Source organism: Chinchilla lanigera, unplaced genomic scaffold, assembly GCF_000276665.1.
Source record: "Chinchilla lanigera isolate Chin_1 unplaced genomic scaffold, ChiLan1.0 scaffold00021, whole genome shotgun sequence".
NCBI lineage: Eukaryota > Metazoa > Chordata > Mammalia > Rodentia > Chinchillidae > Chinchilla > Chinchilla lanigera.
The window spans coordinates 26,923,905-26,945,428 of NW_004955422.1; the positions used below are offsets into that span (position 1 = coordinate 26,923,905).

At 42.7% G+C, this 21,524-nt stretch overlaps 1 long non-coding RNA gene across 1 annotated transcript in view; it reads right to left on the bottom strand.

Moving 5' to 3' along the window:
* Positions 1–2,458: 2,458 nt before the first annotated feature.
* The window catches only part of LOC102024125, a 37,095-nt gene continuing 18,029 nt past the window's right edge, over positions 2,459–21,524 (bottom strand). The window contains exons 2-3 of the long non-coding RNA XR_260925.2: positions 13,862–13,931; positions 2,459–3,082 (exon numbers count right to left, since the gene is read on the bottom strand). This is a non-coding gene — a long non-coding RNA (uncharacterized LOC102024125). The remainder of the gene's footprint in view (positions 3,083–13,861; positions 13,932–21,524) is intronic.

The window sequence follows — 21,524 nt, forward strand, 5'->3', positions numbered from 1 at the left end:
AAAAAAAAAAAAAAAAGCACACTTCAGCAGGGCATGGTGGGGCATGCCTGTAATCCCAGCATCTGGGAAGCTGAGGCAGGAGGATCTCTGCGAGATCAAGGCCTGCCTGGACTATACAGTGAGTCCAAGGCCAACCAGAACTACATAGCAAGACCTTGCCCCGCTTCAAAAAAAGAATGCATACTTAGAGGTTATACGAGGTCCACCTTTTTGAGAGGGTATTTTTTGGTTTGGTTTGGTTGCTGTTTTTTCTTTCTTCTTTTTTGGAGTTCTTTTTCTTTTTTTCTCTTAGGTTTTTTTTTTCCGGTACCGGGAATCGAACTCACGACCTCGCGCTTGCCAGCCAGGCGCTGTACCACTGAGCTAAATCCCCAGCCCCTCTTTTTTTTTTTTTTTTTTTTTTTTCTGTACTAGAAATCAAACTCAGGACCTCCTGCTTGCCAGTTTGGTCTTTTTTTGAGACAGGGTTTCACTATGCAGTCCATTTGAACTCACTTTGTAGGGATATAGTTTAGCAGCACAAGCGCCTGCCTAGCAAGTTTAAGGTCTTGAATTAGATTCCCCCACACACAGACACACACACACACAGACACACACACACACACACAAATATATAATTATGTAGGAACATAGCTCGGGATGGGGTCGAGCAAGCTATGGTTTACCAAACCTTCCAGGTGATTTTGATGAGAACTGAATTTTGAGAACCACTGGGTAAGAGCCTAAGGAATCCAAAAGTATAATAAGCTTCCCTGGGGCTGGGGATTTAGCTCAGCAGCACAGCACCTGCCTGGCAAGTGCGAGGTTGTGAGTTCGATTCTCAGGACCAGGAAAAAAAAAAAAGCTTCCCTAAGGCATACTGTAAAGAGACTGACACAGGTGACTTGAAAAGTACTTTTAAAAGTGTAAAAGTAGCTGGGTGCGGTGGTTTGCTAAAAGTTTGCTATTATTGTTTGGCCTGTTTCCTCCTAAGGAAAATAATATTTTACCATTTGGAAATTTACTTTTACATTTTTTTGTTGGTTTTTTTTTTTTTTTTTTTTTTTTGAGACGGGGTCTCGCTATGCAGTTCAGGCTGGCCTCAAACTCACAACGATCCTCCTACCTCAGCCTCCCAAGTGCTGGGATTACAGACCTGTGCCACCACGCCCAGCTACTTTCACACTTTTAAAAGTACTTTTCAAGCCACTCGTGTCAGTCTCTTTACATTATATGCCTTAGGAAAGCTTACTATAGTTTTAGATTTCTTAGGCTCTTACCCAGTTCGGATTTTCTAGGGCAATGGTTCTCTAAATTCAGTTCTTGGGCAGGGGATATAGCTCAGCGGCATAAGCACTTGCCCGGCAAGCCTGAGGTCGTGAGTTTGATTCCTGAAAATTCAAAAAAAAAAAAAAAATTCAGTTATCAAAATCACCTGAAAGGTTTATTAAACCATAGCTTGCTGGGCCCCATCCCGAGTTTCTGTTTCACTGTTTTGGAATAGAACCTGAGAATTGTCTTTAGTACCAGAGACTGAACCAAAAAGCTTGTATATGCGAGGCATGCAGTCTACCACTGAGCTACTCAGCAAGCTAAGGCAAGAAGATCAAAAGTTCAGGGCTAGCCTGAGCAACCTAGTGAGACTGCCTCAAAATAAAAAGGCTGGGGGTGGAGGTCAGGGGTAAAGTGCCTCTGGTCTCCATCCCCAGTACCACCACCACCACAAAAAAAAGCTTTCAGTAAACTTTATTTTTTACTTATTTATGTATTTTTGTAGTACAGACAATGGAACCCAGGGCCCTTCACACTGTAATTATTGCTTTTATTGTTGTTTTGTTTTTGAGATAGGGTCTAGCTAAATCACTAAACTGCAAAAACAGGCAAGCTGGGCTCAAACTTGCCATCCTCCTGCCTTAGCATCCCAGAGTGCTGAGGTTACAGGCATGTACCACTATGTCTGGCAACAAATATGTTTTGAATATACTCATTTTGTTCCAAAAACAAATGCATCTCCTACTACAAGCCAAAGATTCTCAAACTGTAGAATGCATTGGTATCACCTAGAGGGCTTGTTAAAACTGAGATTGTCAGACATCACAGCTAGAATTTTTTTTTCTGGTGCTGGGGATCAAAATCAGAGCTTCATACATACTAGGAACTGACCTGCATTCCCAGCCTCCTCTCCAAGAGGAATCACTCTCTCTTTCTCTCTCTCTGCCTTCCACTTCCTTCTCCTCTTCCCTCTTTTGCCTCCTCCCAGCCCCCTCAGGTTGAGGATTTTGTTTTGTTTTGTTTTTTGGTACCAGGAACCAAACTCAGGACCTTGCGCTTGCCAGGCAGGCACTTATGCCGCTGAGCTATATACCTGGTCTGTTTTGTTTTGTTTTGTTTGTTGTTGTTGGTTTATGGAACGGGGAATTGAACTCAGGACCTCACACTTGCCAGACAGGTGCTGTGCCGCTGAGCTATACCCCTGGGCCGTCAGGTTGGGGATTGAATCTAGGGACTTGGGCATACAGGCACGCAATGTAACACTGAGCTACAACCCCAATCCCAACCTCCACAATTTCTGAGAAAGAGCTACAGTCCCAAGAATAAACATTTCTAAAAAGTTCCCAGGTGATGCTGATGCTGAGGGATTCCATTCTGAGAACCACTGGACTAGACTATCCTAACCTTCTTGCCAAAACCAGCAGGATGAATTTGCTCTGATCTGGGAAGCAGTATCTAGTAAGATTTAATAATTTAGATTCAGAGACATATGGATCAAAGATTCAAGCCTTCTGTCAACAGCTCGCCATTATAGGCTGCTTGCCATTGGAAAGCCAGTTCTCAGGAGATGAGAGTTGGCAAAAAAACCCGAGTGTCATCTGCAGGCCAGCATCCTGAGAGGATAGGGATTCAGAAGAAAACTGTCTCAGTCCCCCATTTGCAGTAACTCCGGGACACCAAAGGCTTTTGAAAGGAGGCAAAGGAAGAACACAGGGGTGGTGAGCCGCAGGGGAGGTCATCTTCATCTGGCAAGTGTCTCCTTTCTTTCCTCAGGCCAAAACATTCCAATAGCCCTTGATCTCCAGGTGGTAGTTACAAACAGGTTCCTTTTCTGCAAATTAAACACCAAAGCAGTTTAGATGCTTTGTATTAGATGATACACAGAACTTTTTTAAAAACAAGGAGGGGCATTACACATTTTGTTATCATCTATCATTAGAGGTCACCAGATGTTCTGGGTTCTGCGAATCTAAAGAAAGAGTTATTTAGCCATTAACACCTGTATCATGTAGGTACCACCTTTCTTTAGAATTTCCAACGGCAGGAAAAAGAAGCGAAAGTAACTTGTCAAGGGCCACTCAAAGGTACAACCACTGTTACATTTCTTTGGGAATCTTAAGCAAAATCACTACAGAGTCTCAGTAATCAAATCTCATGAAAACAATAGATCCTGCCTGCTAAAATGCTGTGCAGATTCATGGAGATCCAGAGCAGGTGCTTAGTGAAGGAGAAACAGTTGATAAAGACTGTGAGTGAATCCCAGCCCGGCCACCCCCTCATTCTTTCCCACCCTGAGGCTCTGGCTGTCAGGTTCCTTGATCCAGAACTCAGGCCAGTCCTGGCCTGGTGAAAAAAAAAAAAAAAAAATGCAGGAGCCGAGGCTGATACAGCCTTGAGCCACCTTACTCTCCTCCTGCCTAGGATACCGACACCAGCAGGGACAGGACCCAGCCTTGCTGGGAGAGCAGGGACTGGAAGCCACTAACACTAGCAAGGGAAGCAGTTTCCCAGGCCGCTTGGAGGAGGAGGATGACAGGAAGCTGGCTGCAGAGCTGGAAGGAGTTGGGAGAGAAACCCAAGCAGCCCACTTGCTGCCTGTCGCTTACCGGCTTTCCTTGTAGAACACTTAGTCACGCTCTGTCCCTGTCTTCCCTAGAACTGCTCTGCTTTCAACTGCCAGGGATGGGAGAAAGCTGAAGAGGCTGGGTGTTCATGGAGAGAAGACAGGGATGGGGCTGGAGACCTAGAGTCAATGAGACTCGTAAGCCCAGAGGCTGTAGCTACATTATTTCCCCTCTTCTAGGATGTTTCCTCACCTATAGGACGAAGAGCACAAGTTCTGTCCCCATCCCAGGTAGGCTTACCACATCTAGAAAACAGAAATACACGATGCCCAGTTAAATTTGAATTTCAGGAGCCGGGCATGGTGATGCATGCCTGTAATCCCAGCACTCGGGAGGCTGAGGCAGGAGGATCGTTTCGAGTTTGAGGCCAGCCTGGGCCACAAAGTGAGCTCAAGGCCAACCTGAACTGTATCGCGAGACTGTGTCTCAAAAAGACCAAAAAAAAAAAAAAAAAAAAAAATTGAATTTCAGATAAGCAATGGATGTTTTAGCATAAATTTGGCAAAATACTATGATATGTAACTTACGCTAAAATTGTTTTTGTTATCTAAAACTCACATTTAACTCAGTATCCTGAATGTCATTTGGCAACCCTGCTTCTCAGTAGTAATTACAGGTAGTAAATTTAAATGACTACAGGGACCAACTAGATGGAATAAAAATATAACACCCAATATATCTCTTTTCTTTGCTTCCTTCCTCCTTTTCCTCTTTCCTTCCTTACTTGTTTGTTTTGAAACAAAGTCTCACTATGTAGGTCAGGCCTACCTGGAACTTACTATGTTCTTCAAGCTAGCCTTGAATTTGCAATTGACCATCCTGCCTCAGCCTCCCAAATGCTGGGATTACAGGTGTCTTGGTGTTCATTTTCTACATTATAATTACTAAGTCATGCCCTAATGTCTTACACGCACTATTAGTGGTTAGAAAGGAAACAGGAACTCATTCTCCTCCACTCATTTGTTTTTTTTTTTTTTTTTTTTTTTTTTTTTTTTTTTTTGTCTTTTTGATGCACGGTGTCACTATGCAGTTCAGGCTGGCCTTGAGCTCACTTTGTAGCCCAGGCTGGTCTCGAATTTACAACGATCCTCCTGCCTCAGCCTCCCAAGTGCTGGGATTACAGGCATGCACCACCACACCCGGCCCCACTCATTTAAGTTTGAACAGCACCTTTGGGTCATTATTCCTACTGCTGTGCTAATATTTTTTTTTTTTTTTTGGTTTTTCTCCGGTACCGGGAACCGAACTCACGACCTTGCGCTTGCCAGGCAAGCGCTTTTGCCGCTGAGCTAAATCCCCAGCCCCTGCTGTGCTAATATTATAGACAGCTAAGTTAGGTAGAAGTACTGTAGGCAGTCGAGCAGGGCTGGGCCCTGGAAGAGGTCAAAGCAGAAGACAACTGTGGCTGGACGCACATTCACCGAAGGCCAGACTTCAGGAAAAAAAGGAACTGCTCACTCATATACTTACCCTAGCAAGGACCAGCAGTGATTGATATTCTAATTAGGCATCAATCACCTTGGGGTGGGGACCAAACCTCCTTAACCCACCCCTCCAGCAAAGTCCTTCTCCGCCCCATGTGCCCTTGTTACCTGACTTGCTTCCAATTTGATCCCCATTTAATCAATATTTCCCCAGCAATTATACTTGTTGTAACCTTATTGGTCAACCATAGTCTTGTCCCACCTCATACCCACCTTATGATTTCCCACTGGACCAATATTACCTAAGCGACCGTACTTGTAATCTTATTGTTTGACTACAGGTCTGTCCCACCCCCTGCCTCACCTCATGGCTTTCCTAGACCTTTCCTAGACCTTTCCTAGACCTTTGAGAAGCAAGGTCAGTGAGCAACCCACTTTCCAAGCCACCTTCTTTCCCTCTTAGAAGCTTTTTTTCTCTCAATAAATTCTTCCTACTCTTTTTTTTTTCTGTGGTACCAGCAGTCGAACTCAGGACCTTGTGCTTGCCAGGCAGGTGCTGTGACACTGAGCTATATCCTGGGCCCAATTATTCCTACTCTTAAACTCTGTTGTTCCTAGAATTCATTCCCTGATTTTAGAGGACATGAACTCAGCGTTTTGGACATCTAGCAGGTTGGGAGTTTCTTTCCCCTCTATCACTAAGTGACACAGAAAATAATAAGAGAGAGAGAGAGAATAGACGCCCACCCCCCCCCCCCCCCCCCCCCCCATAGGATCTCCTGGCCTGATCTCCCCTTACCTTTACCCTACTCAAACCTTATTAAGAGTTCATGAATATGCACTACATCTCATGAATGTCATTAAGAGTGAATTCTGGGACTGGCATTGAGAGCCCCTAGCTGATTCAGCACCCTGGTAGACACACCTAGAGATTCAGTGGAAGAACCTGGGCTGCAGTGCACAACTTTTTAGTTCCAAAAGCCTGATTTATCTGTGTGTGGTACTTTTTGCTTTCCTGCCAACCCAACCCCATTCTTCTGTTTATTACATATTTTGTCAGCAGGGCCTTGCTCTGAGCACATCTTCCTATGATCTCAGTAAATGTAGCTGCTTTTCACTTACCCTCAGGTATGTACTTGCTTGTTGTACACAAAAGCCTGGAATTGATTTGTTTTCTTTTTTTTGGATTTTCGTTTTTTTCCGGTACCAAGAATTGAACTCACGACTTCATGCTTGCCAGGCAAGCACTGTGCCACTGAGCTAAATCATCAGCCCTGATTTGTTGAATTCATCACACAATAACACTATCTCACTGAATATTCACATCAATCTAGGTGAAGTGCTCAATTTTTCATCTATAAAATGGGAATTGTAGCCAGGTGCATGCAATCCCAGCACTCAGGAGGCTGAGGTGGGAGGATTGCCATGAGTTTGAGGCCAGCCTGGGCTACCTAGCCAGTTCAAGGTCAGCCTAAACTGCATAACGATACTCTGTCTCAAAAAGCAAACAAAGCTGGGCATGCTGGTGCATACCTGTAATCCCAGCACTCAGAAGGCTGAGGCAGGAGGATCTTGCAGGTTTGAGACCAGCCTGGGCTACAAAGTGAGCTCAAGGCCAGCCTGAAGTGCATAGTGAGACCCTGCCTCAAAAAAGACAAAATAATAATAATAATAATAATAAATTTTTTAAAAAGAGAATTATAAGGGCTGGGGATTTAGCTCAGTGGCACAGTACCTGCCCAGCAAACACAAGGTCATGAGTTCAATTCCCGGTACCAGAAGAAAAACAAAAACAAAAACAAAAAAAAAAGAGAGAGAGAATTATAATATACCTTACCTCAAGGATTAGTATGAGGATTACATTAGCTAAAGCAAAGTAAAATACATAGCACAATAGAACAATGCCAAGCAAATACTGAAAAAGCAGTATCTGTAATTTTCTCCATAATGTATGTGAGAAAAATGAGTCTCAGAGAAGCAAGGTAATTAGCCCTCAATTGCAATGTTAGTGATAGAACTAGAATTTGAACTCAGGTCCAAAATGTTGGCAACCAATTTAAAGTATCGTGTTTGTGCACACCACTAATCCTAGCTACTCAGGAGACTGAAACAGGAGAATGGCAAATTTGAGTCCACTTGGGAAATTTAGCAAGATTTGCCTAGTATGTGTGAGAGCCAGGGTTAAATTCCCAGTACTAAAAAAAGAAGATCCATAAAGACTGGGTTCAGGGAGCTTCTGGTCATTGGACATATGGAAATTTCCAGAGGGTGGTGCACTCAGTGAGCACAGGATACTGTTATAGACAGCTAAATTAGAAATATTAGAATATTGCCTGCCTGGCAAGTGTGAGGTCTTGAATTCAATTCCCAGTACAAAAAAAAAAAAAAAAAAAATTACAGACAGTCAGACAGGGTCAGGCCCTCAAAGGAGCCAGTGCAAAAGATGGGATACCCTGCAGCTGTGGGGGAGACCTCAACACAAAAGATGAAAGGAATGCACCCACATACTCCCCTAAGAATAAACAACAGTGATTTTCCTTTCTTTTTTTTTTTTTTTTTTGTCTTTTTAAGACAGGGTCTCGCTATGCAGTTCAGGCTGGCCTTGAGCTCACTTTGTAGCCCAGGCTGGTCTCGAACACACAACGATCCTCCTGCCTCAGCCTCCCGAGTGCTGGGATTATAGGCAAGTACTACCGCACCTGGCTTTATATGTTAGATATTACAAATATATTCTGTTCTTAACCTCTATTGTTTCTGGAATTCATTCTTCGATTTTAGAGAACATGAGCTTGTACTGGACATCTAGCAGGTTGGGAGTTTCTTTCCCCTAATCAGTACCACCCTTTCTCCTATACCGCAGCCTATATGTGTCTTCATTTGTATCTCTGAGTAATACCCTTTATATTAAGGTGGTAAATGTAAGTCAATTTTTCCCAGAGTTAGTAGCCAGTCAAACAAATTAATCAATCCCAAGAAGAGGGTCATGAAAACCCCAACTTTTTTTGGTGCTAGCAATTAAAACCAGGACCTTCACACTGAGCTGTATCTCCAGCCCCTTTGTTGTCTGTTTTGAGACAGGGTCTTGCAAAGTTGCTAAGTTCCCCAGGCTGGGATCCAAGTTGCCAGGCTCCTGCCTCAGCTTCCAGAGTACTAGAATTACAGGCATGCACCATCATGCCCAGAATGGGAACCCAAATTTAAACCCAGACTGGGCAGACGTTCTGCAGGCCTGTACTTAAGACTGCTGTCTAAAGTGTGTGTGAGTGTGTGTGTGTGTATGTGTGTGTGTGTATGGGGGAATAGTGTCATGGGACTGGGTCCTTGATCTGTGCAATCTGATGGTACCTCCCGCTACACAGTGTTAGGGTTCAGTTGAGTGAAAGGACGTGCTGCTGGTGGCCACTGCTGCTAAGTGACTATTTTGTTTGGCATGGGGGAAAGAGAGAAAACTCCTATACATTTGAGGTCACAGAAATATTTTGTGTTGTGAAATATAGAATAAATAGAGTTTATTATTTCCTATTGTCATGGTTTGTGTCTAGATGTCTCCCCAAAGCCTCATGCAATCATGGGGCAGGCTTCTATGGTTTTTGATTGATCCATCCTCCAATGCTGGGATGATGGGTGTGAGTGCTACATCCTCCCGGGTAGCCTGCATGCAGTATAAGGGAGGGAAAGAGGCTTGCTCTTGCTGCTCTTGCTGTTGCCCTCTGCCTTGTGCCACTCTGCCTTGGAGCCAGCTGAGCATGGACTGAAACCTCCACAAACTGTGAGCGAAATAAACCTTTCCTTCCTTAATTCTGGGCGTCAGGTATTTTGTCTCAGCAGTGACAGAAAAGTAACTGAGACACCTATATTTTCAGACAGAATAAATGAGATATGCCTTAGACATCATGCTTAAAGGAAGAAGTCTTATACAAAAGATTACACACTGGGGCTGTGGATATAGCTCAGTGGCACAGTGCTTGCCTGTCAAGCCTAAGGTCATGAGTTTGATTCTTGGTACAAAAAAAAAAGAGAAAAGATTACATGTGATATGATTTAATGTTCCAGAACAGGTTATACCTAATCAATGGTGAAAAATCACAATAATAAGCTGAGCATGTGTAGGGGACGATAACTGTTAGCATATCATTTTAAGATAGAATAATTCTAGTCTTAATGCAAGCCTCAAAATGTGTCTTGAGAAACATCCCAGAGGGTTGTAAAGAGTTAACTTTGCAGTCCGGACTTATCCCTGGAATGCTTCTCCAAAGACAAAGAACACCAGGGCCCAGATAACCACCTATAACACTGCCTGGGTTGTTTCATCCCTTCCCTGGCCCTAGATAAACATTGTAACCATAAAGGAAATGTATAGTTATCTAAAGGGGGACATATAGAACAGAGTACAGAAAGTATATATGATTGTGGCTGGGCTCATGACCGGAGCCTGACCCAGTTAGGTGGCACAAGGAAAACAACAAGTGGCCAGCGCTACAACATTCCAACCTGTTACCATGGAAACCAAAACTGTATATAAACTGGGAACAAAGGCAGGTCCACGCCCACTTCCCTACTTGCAAGTCGGGATGAGAGGTGACCGGTCTAAACTAAAACTTTGTCCGTTCTCTTTGGTCTCTTGTGGAATATAGCCAGAATTTTTGCCATAACACATGGTGGCACATGCCCATAATCTCAGTGAAGTCTGCAACTGGACCTGATTCCCGGCCACAACCTGCTTGCCAGCAGAAGCACTACTGTCTGCAGGGAACTCAGCTCTCAGCAGGGAACTGGGCTCAGCACCTGAGACTGTCATCCACAAACCCAGGAAAGGAGATAAGATAGAACAAGGAATTTTGCAGGTCCTGGGGACATCTGGAGACGCCCCTTACGTCAGACACTTCAAAGGACTCTACCCAGTGAGATGCAAGATTGCCAGAAAACTTTAACCACAGATGTTCATTGGGATCTTCCCCCTTAATGTCCCCTGCCTTCTCTCCATCCCTATAAAAGGGACACGCCAGGGCAGATAGTTCAGGCACAATAAATTCCACACCACATTGCCTTTACACAAGCCTGGTGGTCCCTGCTGCTTACATAAGTTATACTTAGTGCTCGCAGGAGGATCAATACAAGTTCCAGGCCCAAGCCCAGCCTGCACTACCAAAGGAAACCCTGTCTCAAAAAAGAACAACAAAAACAAAAAAATCACAATAATGATTGCCTCTAGAGGGAGGGGATTGACGGGAAAGAGATGTGAGGAATTTTCTAGAGTATTGAAAAATGTTGGGCTGGGGATATAGCTTAGTGGCATAAGTGCCTGCCTGGCAAGCTCAAGGTCATGAGTTCGATCCCTGGTACCGCAAAAAAAAAAAAAAAGAAAAAGAAAAATGTTTTTTCAATATCTTGTCTGGGAGCTAGGCACAGTGGTACATGTTTGTAATCCCAGCACTCAGGAGGCTGAGGTAGGAAAATCTTTGCAAGTTTGAGGCCAGCCTGGGTTACAACATGAGTTCAGGGCCAGCCTGAACTGCATAGTGAAACCCTGTCTCAAAAAGACAAAAAAAGTATTTGGAGCATATGGCTGTATGCATTTTGTCAAAACTCAGCAAGTGATAAGAGATCATTGTATATCAATTTAACCTCAAAAAAGAACCACTGGGCATGGTGGTACATGCCTATAATCCCAGCACTCAGGAGGCTGAGGCAGGAGGATCGTTGCAAGTTTAAGACCAGCCCATGCTGCAAAGTGAGCTCAAGGGCAGCCTGAACTGCATAGTGAGACCCTGTCTCAAAAAGACCTAAATAAATAAATAAATAATAATAGGGGCTGGGGATGTAATTCAGCGCCGCAAGTGTCTGCCTGGCAAGTGCGCCTTCCTGAGTTTGATTCCTGGCACCAAAATTAGTAGTAATAATAATAATAATAATCAGACAGCACTTCATTCCATAAAACAGAATGTGCGTTCTAACGAGTTGAGCAGAGGAGCTTGGCTTAATAGGCAGAGAAGGGCTGAAGAAAGCAGAAACAAAGAATAAAAGGCAGATTGGTTATTTCAAAGTTTCTTTCCTTGCAAAGATTAAATCAGAGGGCACTTTCTTCTCATACTGGCTAAATCTGACTTTTTTGTTTTTTAGACAGGGTCTCACTATAGAGCCCAGGCTTGCCTTGAACTCATGGTGATCCTCCTGCCTCAGCCTCCAAGTGCTGGGATTACAGGCCTGTGCCACCACACCCAACTTGTTTGGGAGTTTAAGTGCTGCCTTGTTCTCCTGACTTTCTTTCTTTCTTTCTTTCTTTCTTTCTTTCTTTCTTTCTTTCTTTCTTTCTTCCTTTCTTCCTTTCTTCCTTTCTTCCTTTCTTCCTTTCTTCCTTTCTTCCTTTCTTCCTTTCTTCCTTTCTTCCTTTCTTCCTTTCTTTTTTGAGAGCTATGCAGTTCAGGCTGGCCTTGAGCTCACTTTGTAGCCCAGGCTGGTCTCGAACTCGTGATGATCCTCCTGCCTCAGCCACCAGAGTGCTGTCTGGCTTTAAGTGCAAATTCCTAAGTAGGCTTTATTAGGTTTTCTGGGTTCTACCAGGCCTGATCTCTGAAATTTATGGTTTGTTGGGGGCTGGGGATATAACTCAGTGGCACAAGTACCTGCCTGGCAAGCACAAGGCTGTGAGTTCGATCTCCAGTACTGCAAAAAAAAAAAAAAAAGAAAAAAAAAAGAAATTTATGGGTTTTTTAAAAAATGATTTTACCATAGCTGGACATAGTGGCACACTCCTGTAATCCCAGCACTTGGGAGGCTGAGGCAGGAGAATCTTTTCGAGTTCGAGACCAACCTGGGCTACAAAGTGAGCTCAAGGCCAGATGGAACTGCATAGTGAGACCCTGCCTCAAAAAAGAAAAAATAAATAAAAAATAAAAATTTTTTCAAAAAATGACTTTCCCTGCAACAAAGGTGGAGTTAGCAATGAAGTAAAGGGAAAACCTGTGTGTGTGGAGGGGGTGAGTATGCATTTTCTGTAATGAGTTTATGTTACTTAGCGCCCCTTTGTCTGCTGGAGTTCACTCCCCCATGGGGAGAGGCACTCACTTTGCTGGGGCCCTGGCAGAGCCTGCTGCTTCCTGCTCTCTCCCTTCTCTCAGGTGCCCCCTTAGGAAGGGTTTGACTCTTTCTAGTCAGGATTTGGGGAAAGCTTACTGAGGCCTTCATCCTCTTACTTTCCTCCAGCGTGATAATATTTGCAAAATCCTTTGTCATTTTATCTCATCCCAGTATTTGTTCTAATTAGGCTCAAGTCCTCTCTCTTCTATTGAGTACTTGCTGTGTGACCTCCCTTCTCTGTCCCCCTGTTACTGACAGCTGGGAATTGGGATAAAATATCTTTTTGTAAACACCTAAATGCAGGAGATGAGACTATTTAATCTGGGAAAATTTCTTCACTCCTCCTGCCACAAATCCTTCAAGGGCAAAAAGCCAGTCTTATCTATCCCTGTATGTCTGCTAACACTAGTAATACTTCAAGGGTGCTCAAGAAACACTGAAGTAAAAATCTGTCTTGTAAACTGTGAAAGAAAAACACAAGAACACATATATTGAGTGCCCACTGTATGCAGTGATTCATTCATCCCCACAAGCACCCAATGAGGTAGGAGATATTCTGATTCCCACTTTTCTTTTTTGAGATGATCTTACAGTTACTTCAGGTTGGCCTTGAACTCACTTTGTAGCCCAGGCTGGCCTTGAACTCACTGTGATCCTCCTGCCTCAGCCTCCTGAGTGCTGAGATTGCAGGCATGCACCACCATGCCCAGCTGATTCCCACTTTCATATTAAAAGAAATAGGTTCAGGAGAATTAGGTGACTTGCCAAAGTTCACAGAGAATATAAAAAAATTCTTAAGATTTTAACTCAGGACTGTCTCTTTCACCTATTTCCTAACTGTCTCTTCTTGAATCCACATAAGAAAGAAAACTTGTGCTTTTCTGCACTCTTTAGTTTTCTGAATTGAAGGTAGAAGTAGGGAAAAAAGTCATAAAAATAAATAGTACTATAGTTTGGATTTCTTGTAGATGCTCCACAGGGCTAGGGGACATAGCTCAGCAGCACAGTGCCTGCCTTGCAAGCATGAAGTTCTGAGTTTGATTTCCAGTGCCATAAATAAATACATAAATAAATAAATAAGGGCTGGGGATGTAGCACAGCGCATAAGTACCTGCCTGGCAAGCACAAGGTCCTAAGTAAATGCATGCCCCACAAGGGCCCAGGTGCAAGTCTTGGTCCCCAGGGAGGCAATACCAGGAGGTAGGGCTGGTGGGGGGGGGTTAGTTTCTTGGGGGGAATCCCCTTGAAGGGGATGGTGAGAGCATGGCTGCCTCCTCTTTCTCTCTTTTGATCCCTGGTCATGAGGTAGGTGGTTTTGTTCCTTGGCACACTCCTGCCATGATGTGCTGCCTTGCCACAGGCCCAAAAGAAATGAAGCCAACCCATCATGGACTTTTCTCTTTATAACTTTATTACCTCAGGTATTTGTTATAGTAATGGAAAGCTGATTAACACAAAGAGTGATAAGGAATTCTCAGCACTTACCTTGGCAATTTTTTGGAGGACTGAGCCCCAGAGGAGCAACTGTAAAGCCCAAGAACTCCCTTAGCAATTCCTAGCATCAAAAAACAAAAAAAAAAAGAAAACAAAAGGAAAAGCTCTTAGATAATAAACAGCATTCAGAGCTCCTTCTTGTCCTGTTCATTATCTTTAGTTCCTTCTTTTCTGGTTTTCACATCAAAATTGTCCTTCTAGGGAAACCTCATTAGCCCAACTCTACAAACTGCAGACCAGAATCATTTTTTACCTAGCATTCTCACTAGAGATCTCTGTCCTAAGATAGAATCTGTATCTGGGGGGCCAGGGATACAGCTCAGTGGCACAAATGCCTGCCTGGCAAATGCAAGGTACTGAGTTCGATTTCCAGTACCAAAAAAAAAAAAAAAAGAAAAAAAAGAAAAAAAAAGAATCTGCATCTGGAAAGAAAAGGATTAAACTTAGGCAAAGATAGAATCAAGCAACAAGCCTCTAGGTCACATTATATAAGGTGGGAAGGTGTCATACAATAACACTTCTGGGAATTTAAGAACTCACCTTTGATTCAGGGAAACTTGAGGTGGCAGAGGATGCAATTAGAAATATGCAAATACATGGATGTTGTGATAGTCTTTGAGGACCATCAGACTTGGGTGCCCCTGGGGTAGAGTGTACAAGGTCAACTCATCCAGTCCCCTGACTTCAGCCTGTTTCCTCCTCTGTGAAGAGGACTAGTGATAGTACCTCTTGGGGTTGTGAGTACAAAATGAGAAAACATTGACATAGGACAGGCTCAAATGTGCAATGAAAAATAACACTGGATTTTTCAGATGCGGTAACTATGTTTCAGGGGAATTAAGTGACTAACTTGAGATCAAATACTAACTAGTAGCAGTAGAACTCAAATTTAGCTCGTCCAACTCTCCAGTTCTCATTCTTCATAGTTAAGTGGGTATCTTTCAAGGATTTGTGCTGGGATATATGTACACAAGATGAATTTAGGTAGCACCACAAAGGTGATATAATTTAAAAAATCTTCATGGCTAGGGATGTAGCTCAGTGGTAGAACACATGCTTAGCATGCACAAGGCCCTGAGTTCAATCCACAAACAACCCAGAATTTTTATTTCTACCAGTTTCAAGTATTAATTCATTAATAATAGTTTTCATGCACTCCTTTCACTGATGGCTTTTTTTTTTTTTGGTCTTTTTGGGACAGGGTCTTGCTATGCAGTTCAGGCTGGCCTTGAGCTCACTTTGTAGCCCAGGCTGGCCTTGAACTCACAGGATCCTTCTGCCTCAGCCTCTCAAGTGCTGGGATTATAGGCATGCGCCACCATGCCTGGCTTTCAAATGCAGTCTTTTATGTTGAGGTATGATCCTTCTATACCCACCTTATTCAGGATTTTTATCATAAAGGGATGTTGAATTTATTAAAGGATTTTTCTGCACCTGTTGAAACGATCATGTGATTTTTATCCTTAATCCTATTTATATGCTGCATTGTGTTTATTGATTTAAACATATTGAACTGTCCTTGCATTCCTGGAATGAAACCTGCTTGATCATGCTGTATGGTCCTTTTAATGTGTTGCTGAATTCAGTTTACAAGTATTTCATTGATGATTTTTGGGTCAGTGTTCATCAAGGATATTGGTCTGTGCTTTTATCAGGTTTTGGTATCAGGATGACACTAACTTTCTAGCATGTATCCTTTCCATTTCTAATTTTTTTTTTTTTTTGGTCTTTTTGAGACAGGGTCTCACTATGCAGTTCAGGCTGGCCTTGAGCTCACTTTGTAGCCCAGGCTGGTCTAGAACTCGCTGTGATCCTCCTGCCTCAGCCCCCCGAGTGCTGGGATTACAGGAGTGTGCCACCACGCTTGGCTCCATTTCTAAATCTCAAATATCATCTCATCTCATCTTATTTTAGTAATTGTGTTTCTTATTAATGTATACACTGAACCAGTGAGTAGTTAATACGTTGAGCTAATCGTTTCACAGATAGGGCCTAGGATATGACTAAAGTAAAACTATGTGAGATGCCATGTCTTTAGTATCAGATTGGCCAAGACTAGAGTTTGATATCTCAGTTGGATTAGCAAAGGTGTGAGAAAACAACCATCTCACTGCTGATCCCAGTATAAATTGATGTGATGTCAACTGATGTGATGTCAATTTGGCTGTGTCTATTGAATTTTTTTGTTTGTGTTTTTGGTATTTTTTGGTGCTAGGAATCTAACTCAGGACCTTGCACTTGCCAGGCAGGAAGTATGCCACTGAGCTAAATCCCTGTCCCTCTATTGAAATTTTAAAAAATGAACTTAGATACCTATCTCATACTATATATAAAAAAACACTCAAAGTGGATCAGAAACCTAAAGAGAAAGGCCAAATTATGAGACTTTGAGAAAATATAAAAGAAAATCTTCAAAACCTTGAGTTAGGCAAAGATTTCTTACCTATGATACCAAAGGCATCATTCATAAAAGAGATAAGTATATCAAAATTCAACGTTTTTGTGCTTCAAAATATACCAGTAATGAATGGTTCATTTAACATGTCTAATTTTATATTATATGAGCTTCAGTTTGATTAACAAAAAATACACTATTAAGAAAATAAAGCTGGAGCCAAGCAGGTACTACACACCTATAATGCCAGTACTTGGGAGACTGAGGTGATGGAGACCACTACGAAGCAGACCTGAGCAGGACTTAAATTAATCAATTGGTTTTTCATGTTCACTTGTGAATCTGTCCAAGGCCTATGCTCCTTATCTGAAAATGGCAGAGTCATAGTAAGTGAACCTCTGTGAGTCACTAATCCCTACTATAACCTATAGTGGTGGATGAAGCCAGAAAGCCTCAAAGGACAAGACAAGATCACAGCCAAGGACACCTGGATCAGATCTCAAATGGATAAAGACTATAGCCTCAGGCATCTTAGGCATCTCTTTCTTCAGTGGATTAACAATACCTTATTTAGAGAAGTCCTTGAGTGGTTCTGCCCTTCTTGAGTACTCCCCTGTCTTCTTCTGATAACCAAATAAATACAGGTGACCCAGAGAAAGTCTTGGCCTTAGCCCCGACAGAATCTTGAATTCTGTGAGGGGGCTTTGATCCTCCTGGAGCCCTGAAATCATTCCATTTGCCTCTTTTTATTTAGCCTTTGCCATACACTCATTCAGGAGTTTGCAGACCTGATCAGCCCGCAATAACTAAGGGGTACTATTAACCCAACACTGAGGCAGGAGGATCATGAGTTCATGGCCAGCATGAGTTTTTAGTGAGACTTTATCTCAAAGAAGAAAGGAATAAAGACAGAAAAAAGAAAGGAAGGAAGAAAGAAGGACAGAAAAAAAGATAAAATGAAGCTGGGTGTGGTGACACACACCTGTAATTCCAGCTACTCAAGAGTCTGGACAGTAGGAGAGAAAAGTCAAGGCTAGCTTGGGAAACTTAGAAAGACTTTGTCTCAAAATAAAATAAAATAAAATAAAAAAGTAGTTCAGTTGTTAAAAAAAATTGGGAGTATAACTCAGTGACAGAGGTGACAGAGCACAAGTTTTTTTGTTTGTTTTAGTACTGGGAATCAAACTCAGAACCTTATGTTTGCTAGGCAGGCGCTTGTGCCACTGAACTATATCCTAGGCCCTATTTTTTTTTTTTTTTTTTTTTTTTTTGAGACAGGGTCTCCAGTGCAGTTCAGGCTGGCCTTGAACTCACTTTGTAGCCCAGGCGGTGGCTTCAAACTCATGGAGCTTCCTGCCTCAGCCTCCTGAGTGCTGGAATTACAGGCGTGTGCCACCATGGCTGGCTTCAATAGAGTGCAAGTTTAACAGGTGCAAGGCTCTGGGTTCAATCCCTGGGGAGGGGAGAAATTAGAGCTCATTGATAGAACACTTGCCTGGCATGTGTGAGGCCCTGGATTTGATCCCTAACATACTGAAAAAAATCCATTTTCAAACCCTTAATATTGGCATCTGATACATTATTTCAAATGCAGTACTAGAAAAAGCTGTAGAGGGAAAATGTTTTTCTCCTTCCATTGTCTCCCAGCTACTGAATTCCTTTAAGAGACCTCCAACTGCCTGGCATAGTGGCACACACCTGTAATCCTAGCACTCTGTGAGGCTGAGGCAGGAGGATCACAATTTCCAGTGCGGGATAAACAATTTGGCAATTTAGCAAAGACCCTGTTTGAAAATAAAAAAGGCAGGGCTGTGGATTTAGCTCAGCGGCCAAAGCGCCTGCCTGGCAAGTGCAAGGTCGTGAGTTCAGTTCCCGGTACCGGAGGAAAAAAAAAAAAAAAAAAGAAAATAAAAAAGGCCTGGGGAGGTAGCTCAGTGTTTAATTCCCAGTACTGGAAAAGAGAGAAATATCTAATCTTCCTAATTGTTTCATGGATGGTTTACAGTTCATTCCTACTCCCACCAGTGTCCCAGCCACTTCCCACACTGCCCTGATAATGATCAACCTACTTTCTCTCTCTATAGACTTTGCCTTTTCTGAACATAGTTTTTCATTTTTTTGTGGGTAGACACATAGAAGTGGAGTTTTTGGGTTACATGATAAGTCTAATTTTTCAAGAAATTGGTGCAGGGATATAGCTCAGCAGCACAGTGCCTGCCTGGCAAGTGTGAGGTCGTGTTTGATTCCCGGCACCAAACAAAACAAATAAATAAATAAAAAATGAAAGAACAGACCAGTGGGACTCTATCAAACTAAAATGTTTCTGCATAGCAAAGCAAACAAAGAGTGCCAGAAGCAATCTGTCAACTGAGAGCATGGGAGCAAACTGTATATCTGACAAGGGATTCATATCCAAAATATACATGGAACACAATTCAATATAGAGAAAACAATCCTACCAAAAGGTGGGCATAAGATCTGCATAGATATTTCTCAAAAGAAAACATACCAATGTTCAAGAAGTATATGAAAAAATGCTCAGCATCCCTAATCATGAAGGACATGCCAACCAAAAACCACAGGAGATATCGCCTCATACCTGTCAGAATGGCTGCTGTGAAAAAGACAAAGAAGAAGTGCCACTGAGGTGTGGAGGAAAGGAAATACTGTGGGTAGGACTGCAACTTAGCACAGCCATTATGAAAAACAGGATAACATTTCTTCAAACTATAAAAATAGAATTACCATAGGTGATGGTTGATTGGGTCAATTTGAGATGTTTAATTGAGAAGTTTAACTAAATCTGCTCAGCGATTCCACACCCTAGGATGTGGAACACCAACCCTAAAGCAGCTCTTGCCTGAATGGTACAAAGGAGGAATGAGGAAGTATGGTCTGCTCCTGTTTCTTCCGAGGAGCTCTAGCCTTTGCCTTCTCCTGGACGTCATCTCCCTGCTTCCAGGGCAGACTCTTCAGCTTCTGGTGCAGATCCTTTGGCCTTCCGGTGTAGACTCTTCAGCCTTCCACTGCGGACCCATTGGCCTCCTGAGGCGAACTCGCAGGGGACACTGCAGTGAGCTCCAGACCTTGGACTGAATCCCTCTGTCGCCAGGGTGCAGACTCCCTCTGCACGCTTCCCCATCCGACTCTGTGGCTGACTGTCGTAAGCCAATCTTGAGAATTCTTATATATTTGTGTATCTTGTGTTACATCTATTTCTCTAGTAAAACACTAACTGATATACCATATGATCCAGCAATCCTACTATTAGATATATATCCAAAGAAATTGAAATCCCTATGTTGAAAAGATATTTGCACTGTTGACAATAGGCATGACGGAGAATTACTGTTCCATCAACAGATGAATGGATAAAGAAAATGTGGTAACTGTATATAGACAGTGGAATAACATTTGGCCACAAGAAGAATGAAATGCTGTCATTTGTGACAAGATGGATGAATCTGGAAGATATTAGGTTAAATGAAATAAAGCAACCACAGAAAGACAAATACCACATGATCTCACGCATATGTTGAATCTCTTTTTTTTTTTTTTTTTTTTTTGTCTTTTTGAGACAGCATCTCACTATGCAGTTCAGGCTGACCTTGAGCTCACTTTGTAGCCCAGGCTGGCCTTGAACTCACAGCGATTCTCCTGCCTCAGCCTCCCAAGTGCTGAGATTACAGGCGTGCACCACCACGCCTGGCTCATATGTTGAATCTAAAAAAGTTGATCTCATAGAAAAACAGAGTAGATGCTGGGTGTAGTGGCTCACACCTGTAATCCCAGCACTGGGGAGGCTGAGGCAGGAGGATCACTGTGAGTTTGAGACCAGCTTGAAGTGTGTAGCGAAACCCTGTCTCGAAAAGAAAAGAAAAAAAGAAAAGAAAAGAAAAGAAAAGAAAAGAAAAAAAAACAGAGTAGAGTGGTAACTACTAGAGGTTTGGGTATTGCAGGAGAGAAGGTAGGGAGTTGCTGGTCAAAGGATATATAAATACAGTTACATAGGAGGGCAAAGTCCAAAAATAGATGAATAGAGAGAGACAGAAAATAGATTAGTGACTGCCTGGGAATGAGACGGAGCAGATGGCTTGGGTAGGGAGGAGACATGGGGAATGAATACTGATGGGTATGGGGTCTATTTTTTTTTTTTTTTGGTACCAGGAATTGAATGCACAACCTCACACTTGCCAGGTAGGCGCTGTGCCACGGAGCTATATCCCTAGCCTGGGGTCTATTTCTTGTGTGAAAGAACTGCTCTAAAATCAATTACAGTGATGATTTCACAACTCTGTGAACATAAGTATAAATCACTGGCTTGTAGGATTTAAATGAGTGAGGTGTATGTGACGTGAATTCTATTTTGATAAAACTATTTTAAAAGAAAAAGAAAAGACTCAGTTTCAAACAAAAGAAACTCTTCAGTCTGAGCAGGAAAGAATGTATTGAGGGATGGTGGGTGGCTCACACAATCTCCACGAGGGCTTGAGTTAGGAACTCCCCAAATCACGGTTGAGGAGTCAAGCCAGGGGAGCCCCCAGTCTCTATCCCAGAGCAGAGACAGTGCAGCTCCTCCTGCCTACCCTGGCTTCTGGGTGCTATCAATAGCTATCACTGTCATCTCTCTGTGCCTCAGTGTACTCACTGGTGAGAGAAACATTATGCATGTATTTTAGAGTACATGGGCATAAATATTAAATCCTATGCAAGGCATGGTGGCACACACTTCTGATCCCAGTATGCCAGGAGGCTGAGGGTAGAGGATCACAAGTTGGGTCCCAGCTTGGGCAATTCAGCATCTTAATGAGACCCTGTCTCAAAATAAAAAATAAAAATGGCTGGAGATATAGTTTAGTGTGTAAAGGCTCTGTGTTCAATCCCCAGTACCAGAAAAGCAGAAAAAGAAAGAAAGAAAGAAAGAAAGAAAGAAAGAAAGAAAGAAAGAAAGAAAGAAAGAAAAAGAGAGGAAAGAAGAGGAAGAAAGAAGGAAGGAAAGAAAGAAGTGCGTAAAGTGCTAAGTTACATGAGATGTCAGGCATATTGTAAGTATTCATTCAGTTAGGCTTAGGAGGGTTAGCAATGGCAAAGTCACGTGGCAGCTGATAGGACTTGTTCTGAAGTTTAGGTAAGACATCCTTGGAGTTTCTGAGGATTTTTTTTTTTTTTTCTTTTTGAGACCGGGTCTCACCATGAATTTCAGACTGGCCTTGAGCTCACCTTGTAACCCAGGCTGGCCTCGATCCTCCTGCCTCAGCC